The sequence below is a fragment of the Hyperoodon ampullatus genome (assembly GCF_949752795.1).
Source record: "Hyperoodon ampullatus genome assembly, chromosome: 6".
NCBI classification, from domain to species: Eukaryota; Metazoa; Chordata; class Mammalia; order Artiodactyla; family Ziphiidae; genus Hyperoodon; species Hyperoodon ampullatus.
Genome location: NC_136919.1, coordinates 88,171,162 through 88,184,444, shown reverse-complemented (window position 1 = coordinate 88,184,444; position 13,283 = coordinate 88,171,162). Strand labels below are relative to the sequence as shown.

Sequence of the window (13,283 nt, the reverse complement as noted above, 5' to 3'; positions counted from 1 at the left end):
GATTTTTTTTTTTTTTTTTTTTTTTTTTTTGCTGCAAAAAGCTTTATTGTTTCCATTTGGTCCAAGGCTTGGGAGAGAGCTCCAGGGCGGTTAAAAAGCTGCCTAGTGGCTGCAGAGCGAGGCTTCAGGAAAAGCTCTGACACCAGAGGGGCTCCTCAGAGGCCACTGGACTTCAGAGACTCCTGTTCGTGCTTGAGGGTGAGCCTTTCAAAGAGATACTCGCCCAGCCCAGCCTGCAGACCAGCCAGCCTGTGGAGGTTGGTCAGGTGGTCGCCCATCTGCTTGATGAGTTTCACCTGCTCCTCCAGGAAGCGGCTCTCCCGGAAGTCGTAGAGGTAGGAGTCTGCACAGTCAAAACCCAGGGTGCGCAGATCAGATAGTGCCTGGTTCAGGTTCTTCTCCCTGAGAATGGCGGCTTCCATAGAGTCCTGGGTTTCACCCCACTCATCTTGAGAAGGCTTCCGCACGTCTTGGAAAAGGGCGTGGCTCCAGCACTGGTTTTGCATTTTCAAGAGACGCTGGGCGCCCTTGGGCTTTTCCTCGGCCAATTCCTGAAGAAAATGGCCCACGCCGTGCAGAGCCACATCGTCGGGTTCGAAATAGGAGCCCAGAGAGAGGTAAGTGCCCGCCCCATAGATGCATGTTGAACAGGCGGTGGACGGCGGCCTCCACCTCGGTAGAATAATTCTGATGAATCTGGGAGCTCATGGTTGATTGGTAGTAAGGAGCTAATAGCAAAAAATGGTGTTGGCTGGTCCTGGAGGCCTAGGACGGCTGAGTGGCTGATTCTAAAGGTTGTGACTGGAAAAAAGTTTGGAGGGTGGTCAGAGGCTGGAGCAAGGAACGTCCCTGGGTCTGTTCATTCCAAACACTGTTGAAGCAAAAGACAGGTCTGCAGGATAGCTGAGCACATTGCCTAAAGTGATTTTTTAAAAAAGGATCACATTATGGTAAACCAAATTATAAATAGGCAATAATTTATTAAAGTCTAAATGAAAAGTTTCCTCTGTTAAAGAGGGTGCTGTTAGGTGGTATCCTGCTCTCTGAATGCTCGGGGTTAGAAGGTGCTTTTTGATAGTGTGTCCTCACCTCTGAGCCCTAACCAACATAGAGATGGAAAAAATCGTTTGGCTATATTAATGTTCCTCAAGCTGCTGTTGAGAAAACTACATAAAATTGGAGAAAACTTTGTCCATGTGAATTCGACCCTACCTAAGAGAACAGCTTCAGGGCCTTTAAGATGCAAAAGCCGTATTCTGATTGCCAGAGCACATGTGAATTGTTCAATCTCTTCATCAGAATTTGGCTTCCCATGTAGGTTTCACGACAGGGAAGAATCTACTGAGCAACATTCTGGCTGTTCCATTAGTCTCTTATGAATTTGTATGATGTTCTTTTGTTTTTGAGAAACTGATCTCTGTCTAGGATAGTCACAAAATCCAATTTCTGAGCCTTTAGAACTGAAGCCCCATTTCTGGATTAAGATGCTCTCTTCTGAGGCCTCTAGGCCTCTACCTAGTGATGACCATTTCTGGACACACCCCTTCAATCTAGACAATTCTTCTGGCTCATCTGTGTTTTATTTCGTTTGTTCTGTGTGTGTTCACAATTATCCAGTATTGAGATTGTTATTTTCAGCCTCACTTTCTCTGATTTTGGGGGGGGATTTCCTGAAGCAATACTTGTGGGTAAGTTAAAAAGAATAGGATGTTCACTGGAAACAAAGAAAAACTTCTATGGTAAACCTAAAAGGAAACAAATTCATTTCACCTGTATAACATGGACCTAAACTCTACAGTTCAGCTGCATGTGACAGCATAAGTTTCTAATCCTTGTGTGGCTGGCATATGTGTGTTGCTTTTGCTTTCAGAGAGCTAGAGGCTGTGAATTTACTTTAAAGTTTGATCCTCGAAGGTATCTCTTTTAGAATATTGAGTTATAAAAATTTAGGATCTAAACTTTGGGTTTATGTGTGCAAAAAAGATAAACTTTCTGTTGATCAAGCACTAGTCCATTGGAACTGACTGATAATGGATTAGAAAAATAATGTAACAGAGTCATGCAGCATTTATTTTGGAAATAGCATGGTGTGAAAAAACAACTGAGAAACACATAAAATGAACACTGAAATGTTGACCTATGACTTTTGCATGTCTTTTGGTGTGAAGGAATTCACCTTCAAATCTAAATCAACACACAAAGAATAAGCAAGATCTAGGAATCAGAGGACATAAAAAGTCAGACAAAATGGTGTGATTTGAGTGTCTAAGGGTGAAAGATGGGTTACATTGACTGTGTTCAGGAAATCTCTTTCTTTTTTGGGGGGGTATGGTGCTTTCTAGGGGGCACATTTTTAACCCCATTGCATCATGGGTATACTCACATAATACAAATAATGAAAAGTGGTTACATCACTAGAGTGACAGAGCTCCCTACATGAAGAGCCAAAGGTCAAGAAGAAGCAAGGCCTCAGATATGAATTCTTGTTCTCTTTTTGGCTTTCCATCTTATATCTCCTTTCTGGATCTCACAGATGAGTGATTTCATGGTCCTACATCTCACAGTGGTGTTAGTCGCCTGAGCCTCCCTTTCCTCAGCTAAACATGGGGGTAATGACATCTACCTCTAGTCTCATGAGGGTCAAATGGTTCAATATATACATGACATTTAGAGTAGCTCCTGGCAGGTAGAAAGCATTCAAAAGTTCCTCCACCACCTCCTGATCACATCAGCTTCTTATCAAATCACATTTCCTTTGGAGAAGAAGGAAACTGAGTTTCTTTCTTTAGTCTGGAAAACAGGCTGAGTTAACTTGTTATATTTCTTCTGTTCAAATATCCTGAATACTAGTTTGCTTGGAGATGCAATAACAAAATACCACAGACCCAGAGGCTTAAAGAACAGAAATTAATTTTCTCACAGTTCTGGAGGCTGGTATTCCTGAGATCAAGGTGTTGGTAGGTTTGGTTTCTCCTGAGGCCTCTCTCCGTAGCTTGCAGATGGCTACCTTCTCGATGCGTCTTCACACGACCTTTTCTTGGTGCATGCCCAGCCCTGGTGTCTCTTCTTCTTCGTATAAGAACACCATTTCTATTGGATTAGGACCCCACATTTATGACCTCATTTAACCTTAATTACTTCTTTAAAGGTCCTATCTCAAAATATAGTTGCACTGGGGATTAGGGCTTCAACATATGAATTTTAGGGGATACAGTTCAGTCCATAACACCCTATAAGACATTTTAAGGCTTGCATTTAGGTGAACACTTTGGCCACAGTTACCAAGCACGGCTTTCAACCTTATTGAAGATGTTCATAGGTGTTTTGGCCTCCGTAGGGGTAAATACATTGCTCTGAACATTGGGATTTAGCTCTGTGACCCCCACTACACCTGCTCCTGAATATTCCTGTGTTGAAAGGAGCTTCACTTTCTTGATCATGAAGTAAAAGGTAGACAGTACCATCAGGGTGCCAGGCTGAGTGCCAGAGTGTATTCAGACCCCTATCCAGGGCCTGGAGGAGTCAGGGGTATTTATCATCCTGACGAGGTCTACAGTGGAGATTCACTTTAGGAATAAGACAAAGTAAGCAATTTGAGTGGGCATTTATTGAGTTCCAGGTCCTTTCTGTGACTCCCACTGTAGCTGTGTATTTGGCAAGTTAGAAGGTCAGTGTATTTACTTTTGCTACAGAACCTATTGGTAGGTGGAGCTAGATGTTTGCATGGAAATGGGTAAGCCAGTTCGCTTAAGTAGTACGTGGGTTCACAGGGTACATAACTGAGTTCAAAGTTATGGTTTACCAGTTAGGCGTAAACTGAGGTAACCCTGACCGAGGCTACTCAGTGTATAAAGAAGAGAGACTGATAAGATGGCTTCCATCCCACACTAGGTCATCAACAGAAAATGATGCTTTTGTGTCTGAGGCAGGGGGTCCAGAACTTCTCTGAGCAAATCCCTCAGGTGGCAGGTTGGGATTTGGAGACTGGCCACGTGAGGGAGTCTGAAGAGTTGTGTCCTGAGGTGCTGGGCCACGTTAAGTCTGGAGCACCACTGGCTGAGGTAGCCCCAAGTGGAATGTTGTCATTCCTTCATTTTTCAGGCCTCTGGGACAACCCTATTTCTTCAGATACCAATCTCTTTGCTATGTAAATCTCTTGGGTGTCCCAGCATTAACTGCCACACCAGGTCTCTAGATTGGAATGTGGTGGTCATTCAGAAGCAGCAGCTTCTCTTGGGTGGTGGAGGGCAGTGCCTGAGGTTTGGAGTTAGTGGGGAGGTGAGAGATAAGACTGACTCAATGAACACCAGTCAACCAAGAGAACTCCTTGGACATTTTAGGGGAAAGGGCATTCTGTAATCTAGGCACATGGGATTGCGGGTTGGCTATGGAGATATGATATATGCTGGGACACTCTGATGTGACTACTCAAATCAGAAATGCTACCTTTCATGGAGAGGTGGGTACACATGCTGACTCAGAAGTGTGCCTGGCCTGATCTCTCCACTGCTTTCAGTGGTCTTTCTAAATCATAATTCTGATCATGTAATTCCAAATCTTTCAACAGTTCCCAATTACTGTACTCAAGGATGAAATTTTCATGCCCTTGCCCAGAATGCAAGCCCTCACATAATGTGTCCCTTGGCCACCTTCTGTTCAGCCTCACTTCTTTTCATTATTGGCTCCTTTTACACTCTTGCCAAAAGTGCCTCTGTACCTTTACCCATGCTCTTGCCTGGCAGGGAAAGCTGTCCCACCCTCCTAACCAAGTTCCTACTCATACCACATGACCTAAGTCAATGATCTTCTGGAGTCACCTCTCAACCACTCAGAGGATTAATCATTCCCAGCTTTGTTTGACTTAAGTATTTCACATTTCAATTATAATATTTACCCTAATTTTGTCATTATCATTTTGCATCCTAGTTTTTACTAAAGCTGGCTTCCATAAGCTTCAGGTTCCACCAAATCTGGATCCACCCCAGGGCATAAAAACTAGGCCTGGGATTCAATCATAAGGGTTGCAGAGCTACAAAGGAGACTGAATGTTCATCCTTTATATGTCTCCTAAGCTAGATAGTCAGGGCCCTGCTTGGGAAGTAGTGAGTATCATGTAGATTTTAATTTTCTTTATACCTCTTCTAAAATGTTAGATCCTTAAAAACAAAAACGATCATTTCATTTTCCAGTTCCTCCTATCAAGCAAAGAGCATGGTACTTTGTAAACCCTTAGTAATGATTTGCAGACTAAGTGAACTTTGCACTAGGTGTATGAAGCATAATATAAAACTATGAGACATTTAGAGCAGAGCTGTCCAATTGGAATATGTGAGCAGCCTGTTTAAACTTTTTTAGAAGCCTTAAAAAAACTAGAAAGATGCAGGTGAAATTAATTTTAATAATCTATTTTATTTAACTCAAGATATCCAAACTCTTATTTCAACAAGTAATCTATATAAAGTGATTAATGAGACAGTTTACCTTCTTTCTTCATGCTAAATCTTTGCAATCTGTTGTGTATTTTACACTTCAGGCACATGTCAGCTTGGACTAGCTTCATTTCAAGTGCTCAGCAATCACATGTGCCTTGTGGCTGTCACATTGGACAGTATAGATGTATGGTTTTAAAAATAGTGACAGGAAGAAGAAAATGCTTTTGATCCAGCAATTTAATGATGGTTGCATCGGTGTCTTCTAAATTCTAATAATATTTTCTGCCTCCTAAAGTCACATTAATTTTGTGTCAAAATGCCTTCCTCACCAAAACTTACGGTAGATTGAGAGTAAAAACCCACGGGTATCAGTCTTTAAATGTAAATGTGGGTCATAGTATTTTTTAAGCTGCCATAGAAGAAATGCAGGCTCCCGGGGTCAGGTGTTTTTAACATGCAAATAGCATCGTGAAGTCCTGAAAGAGGTAGAGTTCTCATTTATGAAGCGTTATAGTAACTCCAAGACCCTTCATTTCACAGCAGAATTTCCTGAGGTCATTGTGTGAAAAGAGTGCATTGTCTAGTACATTCTGTCTTGGGAAGCTCACCTGCTACAACTCCAGTAGATGTGAAAGCTATATGTTTACGTGAGAAAAACTTTCATTAGACATTCCTGGTGGTAAATTTTGTAGTCTGGGAGCCATGTGTAAATCACTGGTGTGGCTTTGCTGACTTCCTAGTCCAACTCCGTTTAGTGTGTCACTGCAAGCAGCAAATTAAATTTTGATGAGCTTGGGAAAGTAATTGGGCTGTAAATGTTACCCATTACTCAGAGAATTGTAAATGTCCGGAAATGAAACCAAATGATGTAAAATCCAATTAATATTTTCGGAGCAAGCAGAACCATAGAGATATAGAGCAGCCAGGGACCTACGTCCAACTCCTGATATTTCACGTTAAAAACCCCAAGGCCTGGGACTTCCCTGGTGGCGCAGTGGTTAAGAATCCGCCTGCCAATGCAGGGGACACGGGTTCGAGGCCTGGTCCGGGAAGATCCCACATGCCACAGAGCAACTAAGCTAGTGTGCCGCAACTACTGAGTCTGTGCTCTAGAGCCCGCGAGCCACAACTACTGAGCCTGTGCACCACAACTACTGAAGCCCGCGTACCTAGAGCCTGTGCTCTGCAACAAGTGAAGCCACCGCAATGAGAAACCTGTGCGCCGCAACTAGAGAAAGCCCGCACGCAGCAACGAAGACCCAATGCAGCCAAAAATAAATAAATTTATATAAAAAGAAAAAAAACCCAAGGCCCTGAGGGGTTTGAGTGGCTCAGCCAAGGTCAGACGAGTAATTTCGGCGACAACTGGGATTAGGACCCATTTCTACCGACTCCTTAGCTCAGTGTTCATTCCTCTCCATCATGTTTCCCTGCACCTCCTCCTTTCTGCAGCTTTGGTCATTTGTCTGAATTTTGTTATCTCAGGAAGGAGAAGGAGAGGCAGAAAAGCTGAAAACTGTCAGCACTTGGTCCTTGCATTATTATGTAGCGTATGATAATTGTTCCCATTTCCCACCACAGCAGAATAGAAACATAACATAGGTAAATGTCAGTTTGGGGGGAAATACTAATTTTCTGAGCCGGAAGCTGATGGAAGTAAAATGGAAAAAAAAAACAAAAACTGGGTCAGACAACAACTAGAGGGATCTGGAACAGGAAGGGCCATTCTGCTGGAGCTCAGCCTTTGAGAGAGGTCAGTCAGTAGGTGCTCCATCAATACTGATTTGATTGATCACTTGAAAGAGATGAGAGAGGAAGGAGAGGGCTTGCTGGTGGTCCTTTACCAAGGCTTGGGGCCTTTTGGATTCAGAGGAGTTTGGGGTTCCTGGAGGGCAGAATCCAGGGGTGCCTTAAACGAGGTCACAGGAGGGCAGGCAGCTTATCTCCTGTAGACAGACATGGCACTGGCTTCTACGGGTCAGTCTCAGATGGGCTGTTTCCCAGCGGTGTGTCCTTAAAACAATTTCCTGCCCTTTTAAAGACAAGAGGGCTGACCCAAGTGACTGTGTCTGGAGTTCCTACATCAGCCCTGTCTTAGGATCTGTGGGGGTGCTGAGGAGCTGGTGTGACCGTTCACGGAAGGTGAAGGAATTCGAGGATTGACCACGTCTACAGGAAACAGGCACGTCATGCCATCTTTCCCTCTGATATGAAGAAATGTGACTTTTCCCGCCTTTCTTGGTGGCTTAGAATAATAGAATGGGTTCGGGGGGACAGAGGGAGCCTGGGTAAAGCCTACAAAATGAGGTTTTCTTTGCATCCTCCGAGGAGCTCTGACATGGCCTCTCCTCTCCCATTAGTTTCCACTCTAGAAACAAAATCATCCCAGTGCTCCATACATGGGTCCTGTAGCATTCACTTAACAGCGTGTTTATTTGAAATCTTGGACTCAGCGCTGAGGGGAGATGGAAAGTGCTAGCCTCAGGCCCTCTTGATCTCCTGCTCCTTGTGAATGCTGCATTCATCACTTAAATGTAATATATTTATAATCAGGGCCAAGGCAGCTTGACCCTGTTTTATTCTAAATAGATCACAGGCAGCTGGATATGGGGGCTTCCTGCTTTAAATCAGATGCAAAACGTGTTAGCTGTCAAGGACTTTGTTATGATTCTGTTGATCTCTTTAGGTTTGATCTGTTTCTTTGTTTTTATATAAAAAGAAAACAAAGTTGGTGGTGGGTGAAGGGAAGGTGGTAGGGGCTCCCCAGAAAACCAAACTGCAGGAATTGCTCAGCAGTGGAAGGTTACACAGCAGGGTCTTTCCATCAGAAGGGGCGGGGGCAGGAAGATAGCATGTCCAAAGTTTAGATCTTCCAACCCAAGATAATTGATTTCGAAGCCACATTTTTTCCCCTTTCTGGAAACATTAATCATGAAAATTAAAAAAAACAAAACCTTGAGTCAGTTGTTATTTATCACTTCTCTGTGCAGCAGGGCGTAAAGAGCACTAACCAGGAATGTTCAACCATAATTTCTTTTTCCTCCTAGGACTTAGTCTGGGGCCAGCCCTGTATATATATATATCATTTTAGGGCGACAACTCCAGTCTTCTTCAGCCTCATCTTCAGCCTCATCTTCTATACTGTTGTGCTTTAACCATCTCTGCTAGATAAAGGTGCAATCCCTTTTGGTGACTTGAATCGTTCTTAAAAATCAGAATGGCAAGTCAGAAAAGCAAGCACTACCTATTTTAATGATGGTAGCAAGTAGAAATCAAAGATCCAGAACTGAACATTTACATAGAAGGAAATCCACGGGGACATTGTTGCTTTAAGGCATCTGATTATTTATCTGCCTACAGCGGGTTCCTGGGCTTTCCCACTCCACCCACCTACCCACCTACCCACCCACCCACTGTTTCCCCTTGTTACAAGGTGTTCTATCTTGGAGATGAAACAAGTGAGGGCTAAACTAATTAGCTAACAGCTTCAGCACCTTGCATTCCTGAAGATTTATCCCATTTCGAATTCATTGCCATTTCCCTCCAGGGAAATAAAGATTGCTGCCTATTAAAGATGGGGACAGAAAAAGGCACCTTCACTGGAGACAGCCTGTACAAGAAAATAATACTGTAATCATTCCCTCCAATCAGCTGAAAAGGATTAAATCTTCTGCTTCTAAAGTAATGTTCCAATTGAGCCTTGGGGAAGAATAATTCATGATTAGGGAGAAGGCTGGTCTAGCAAATGTGAACATCATGTCCATTACTTAAACACACTTCCTGGGCTGACTGCTAATGTACCCAAGGGACTTGAAGCCCCAGCAACTGATAGGCGCAGTGGAACAGGCAGACAAGGACAAGAAGTATTATCATCTGCATTCAACAGCACTGTATAGACTTTACCACTGCTAAATCACTGCCTTTGGTAAATAGCCCAGATAACTCATTTTAATAGAAGAATTCTTCTCTTCTTTATGTGTATGAAACAACAGACTCTTATGAGCGGTGGCAGTGTATTGATTCCTGGGAAAGGCCGTGTGAATACCAATTCTGTAATTTATGCTGTTTTGTGGCTCTGGCTGTATTTGTTATGCATAGTGTATTAAACATTCAATAGCTCAATTTAATCTTTGCAGCCAAATTGCACAGCACATCATGCCAGATAGTGGTTGTTTCATATACACAGCCCATCTGCTTCCTGTTCTATAATTCATTCAGCAGGCAAAGTTTCTGGCAGCCTCAGGCTACCAAAATATATATATATCCTTAGGGTACCAGAAGTGCTTGGCACTCAATTAGTTTTCCGGGTGTCTGGTGCTATGCGTGCATGAGCATGGGTATGTGTTTCCACTTTTATGAGAATTAAAGATGGGAATAGTTTGCTAAGTTCTGTGTCCTCATCTGGAAAACTTTTCATAAACTTCTGGGGATTCACAAAACCCAAAGAGAAAAAAATGTTAGAAGTGAAACACAATGATCATTCTCCCTCGGGAAATTATCCATTGCAATAAAATGTGTTCTCTCAACCATCCCTAACTAAATAGATTGATTTATATATCGTGGGGGTGGATAAATAAAACGAGCCCCAAAGAACTATAAACCCTTGGCTTCTTTCTCTGGATGAACCACCTGGGATTAACTCTCTTACTGCGAATGTTTGTTTTTCCTAAAATCCCCTCCTCTCCTGGAGGTCTGCCCTCTCTCTTCTAGGGGATGGTAACTTTGTCCTGTCCTAATCTCCACTTTCTGTTTGCTTTTAAAGAAGCCAGTGCCTAAATGTTGTCCGGTAGGAAACTACATTTGCAGTTTATTGACATCTTTCTATAACTCCCAGTACAAATACTTGATTTTCAGTGCATTTTATGGCCTTTATAATATACAGGGGACAAAGACCGTCTGGGTTTGGGGTGATCATTTTACACCTTTTTGGGAAAAGTGACTGAAGACCCATCTTACGGACTGGAATTACAGCTTCTCCGAGTGGAAGTAGCTCATGCATTCCAGTGACCTCACTTTACAGGTAATAACAGCCAACACTTGTGTAATGCTTTAGAGCAAAATCAAAGATGCTGATCCAACAGGGCCCAGTGAGGCCTCCCAGAAGGTCGAAACCTGAAGCCTGCCTTGTGATGGTGTTGGGACCTGGATGCAGAGCCACAGAAGATGGTCGCCATGCAGAGTGAAGACCCTGTGTTTGCAAATCTTCCAGGTTTTCAGGAGAAGCTGGAAATCTGGATTATTTTTTTTTAAATGGGAAATCTACTGGTTTTTTCCAAATGTTGGCATTAAATGATATTATATATTTTAAAACACTGCATGGGCCAAACAAAACACATCTGTGGGCCTGCCAGAGCATATGGGCCTCCAGTTTCTACACTTGTAGAGTTTATGCCACCCTATTTCATGCATTCTTGTTATATTTTCCTGGTAGGACACTGAGGTCTAGGGAGTTAGGGTGTTTCCCAAGTTTATACCACAAGTGAGAGGGTGGAACAGGGACCAGGATTAAATCTCCTGGCATACACTCTGGGGCTCCCTTGACATAACTATGTTTTCCCCTGTAGTGCACAAAGATTCACCTAACGTTCCTTTTTAGTAATTGGAATTTTCTCTTTGTAGCAGGGAATTCCACTTTACTCCTACTTTCAATATCCACTCTGGTATTACCATCATTAGCACAAATTATTTTGGTTTGATTCAACCCCATTAGCACAAATTATTTTGGTTTGATTCAACCCTAACTGTCTCTAGGATTATGATCCTTGGGTAAACTGTATGTCCAACAAGTACAACTCAACAATGCAAATGAAACACTTAATGTTTTATCCCTCTGTCCTTAACATTTATTCATTGGTGATAATCTCCCTGTACTACTTCTTCTCCCCCCCATGAAAACTATGGAAACCATGAACATTTCTGCTCATTCTTCACTAATAGACAGTTCTGCAATTCCTTTGTGTTGCAAACAGACCCTTTATTTAGCAATTTGCATGCTCAGGCCTGAAGATTAATCCAGACTTCCTACCTGACTTGTTTGTGGTAAGCAGATATCTAAGAATGACCTCTGATCACCCTTAGTCTTATATAATTCCCTTCCTTTTACATATAGCTCTCCAGTTTTCCCAGCACCACTTATTGAAGAGGCTTTTCTCCATTGTATAGTCTTGCCTCCTTTATCAAATAAAGGTGACCATATGTGGATGGGTTTATCTCTGGGCTTTCTATCCTGTTCCATTGATCTATATTTCTGTTTTTGTGCCAGTACCATACTGTCTTGATTACTGTAGCTTTGTAGTATAGTCTGATGTCCAGGAGACTGATTCCTTCAGCTCCATTTTCTTTCTCAAGATTGCTTTCGCTATTCGGGGTCTTTTGTGTTTCCATACAAATTGTGAAATTTTTTGTTCGAGTTCTGTGAAACATGCCATTGGTAGTTTGATAGGGATTGCACGGAATCTGTAGATTGCTTTGGGTAGTATAGTCATTTTCACAATGTTGATTCTTCCAATCCAAGAACATGGTATATCTCTCCATCTGTTTGTATCATCTTTAATTTCTTTCATCAGTGTCTTATAGTTTTCTGCATACAGGTCTTTTGTCTCCTTAGATAGGTTTATCCCTAGGTATTTTGAGTGTGGGTGAGATCTGGGAGTATGATGAGGTATTGCTCTCATGGTGGTGTTACTTTATATGGCAAAAGGCCTATTATTCCAGTGGAGCAAGTCTAATCACATGAGCCTTTTTTTTTTTTTTTTTTTGCGGTACATGGGCCTCTCACTGTTGTGGCCTCTCCCATTGTGGAGCACAGGCTCCGGACGCGCAGGCTCAGCGGCCATGGCTCACGGGCCCAGCCGCTCCGCGGCATGTGGGATCTTCCCGGACCGGGGCACGAACCCGTGTCTCCTGCATCAGCAGGCGGACTCTCAACCACTGCGCCACCAGGGAAGCCCACATGAGCCTTTTAAAGGCAGAGTTTTCTCTTGCTGGAAGTAGAGGGGAAGTCGGAGAGATGCTAAGCCCGAGAGGGAGTCCATGTGATGTTGTTGCCTTTAAGGATAGATGGGGCCACATGCAAGGACCAGAGAGCAATGAGGAGCTGAGAATGGCTACCAGCCAATAGCCAGGAAATGGGAACCTCAGACTTACAGCCACATGCAACTAAATTCTGCCAACAACCTAATGAGTTTGGAAGTGGATTCCTTTCCAGAGCCTCAAGATAAGAACCTAGTTGGCTAAGGCTTTGATTTCAGCCTTGTAAGACCCTAACTGGAGAACCCAGATGAGCCATGCTGGACTTCTGACCTCTGGAACTGGTAGGTAGTAAGTGGCTGTTGTTTTAAGCTGCTAAGATTGTGGTAATTTGTCACATAGCAGCAAACTGATACAATTTAAAATCCCTTCCTCCCCAGCTAGGCCTTCAGTGGTGAAGGGGAGCCTGTTGGCTTTCCTGCTTTTCTCTCCAGGCTCACCTTCTTTCTCCCCCGAGCTAGCTTCTGTTTTACTTGGGGTGAGAGGGGTGGATAGCAAGGAGATGTAAGGAGTAGGACAGTTCTTACTTGGCTGGTGGCTTCTTCTCTCTGGGCCCACAGAGGGTCCCAGCTGGCTGTGTTGTGGGCATTTTGCAGGAATTTTGGAGGTTCTTTGCTGCCCCTCGCGTGTAGAGCTTTCTGGGCCTGGACTGCTGGGTTTTTTTTATTCTGAGTGGCCTTAAGAAATTTCTGTGTGGCTTAGGGACTTCCCTGGTGGTGCAGTGGTTAAGAATCCGCCTGCCAACACAGGGGAGATGGGTTCGAGCCCTGGTCTGGGAAGATCCCACATGCCGCGGAGCAACTAAGACCGCGAGCCACAACT

At 43.4% G+C, this 13,283-nt stretch overlaps 1 pseudogene across 1 annotated transcript; it reads right to left on the bottom strand.

Moving 5' to 3' along the window:
• Positions 1 to 155: 155 nt before the first annotated feature.
• Positions 156 to 708, bottom strand: LOC307054844 (ferritin light chain-like; annotated as a pseudogene). Its single transcript has one exon. The product of its transcript is annotated as a ferritin light chain-like (transcript).
• Between the last annotated feature and the right edge of the window lie 12,575 nt (positions 709 to 13,283).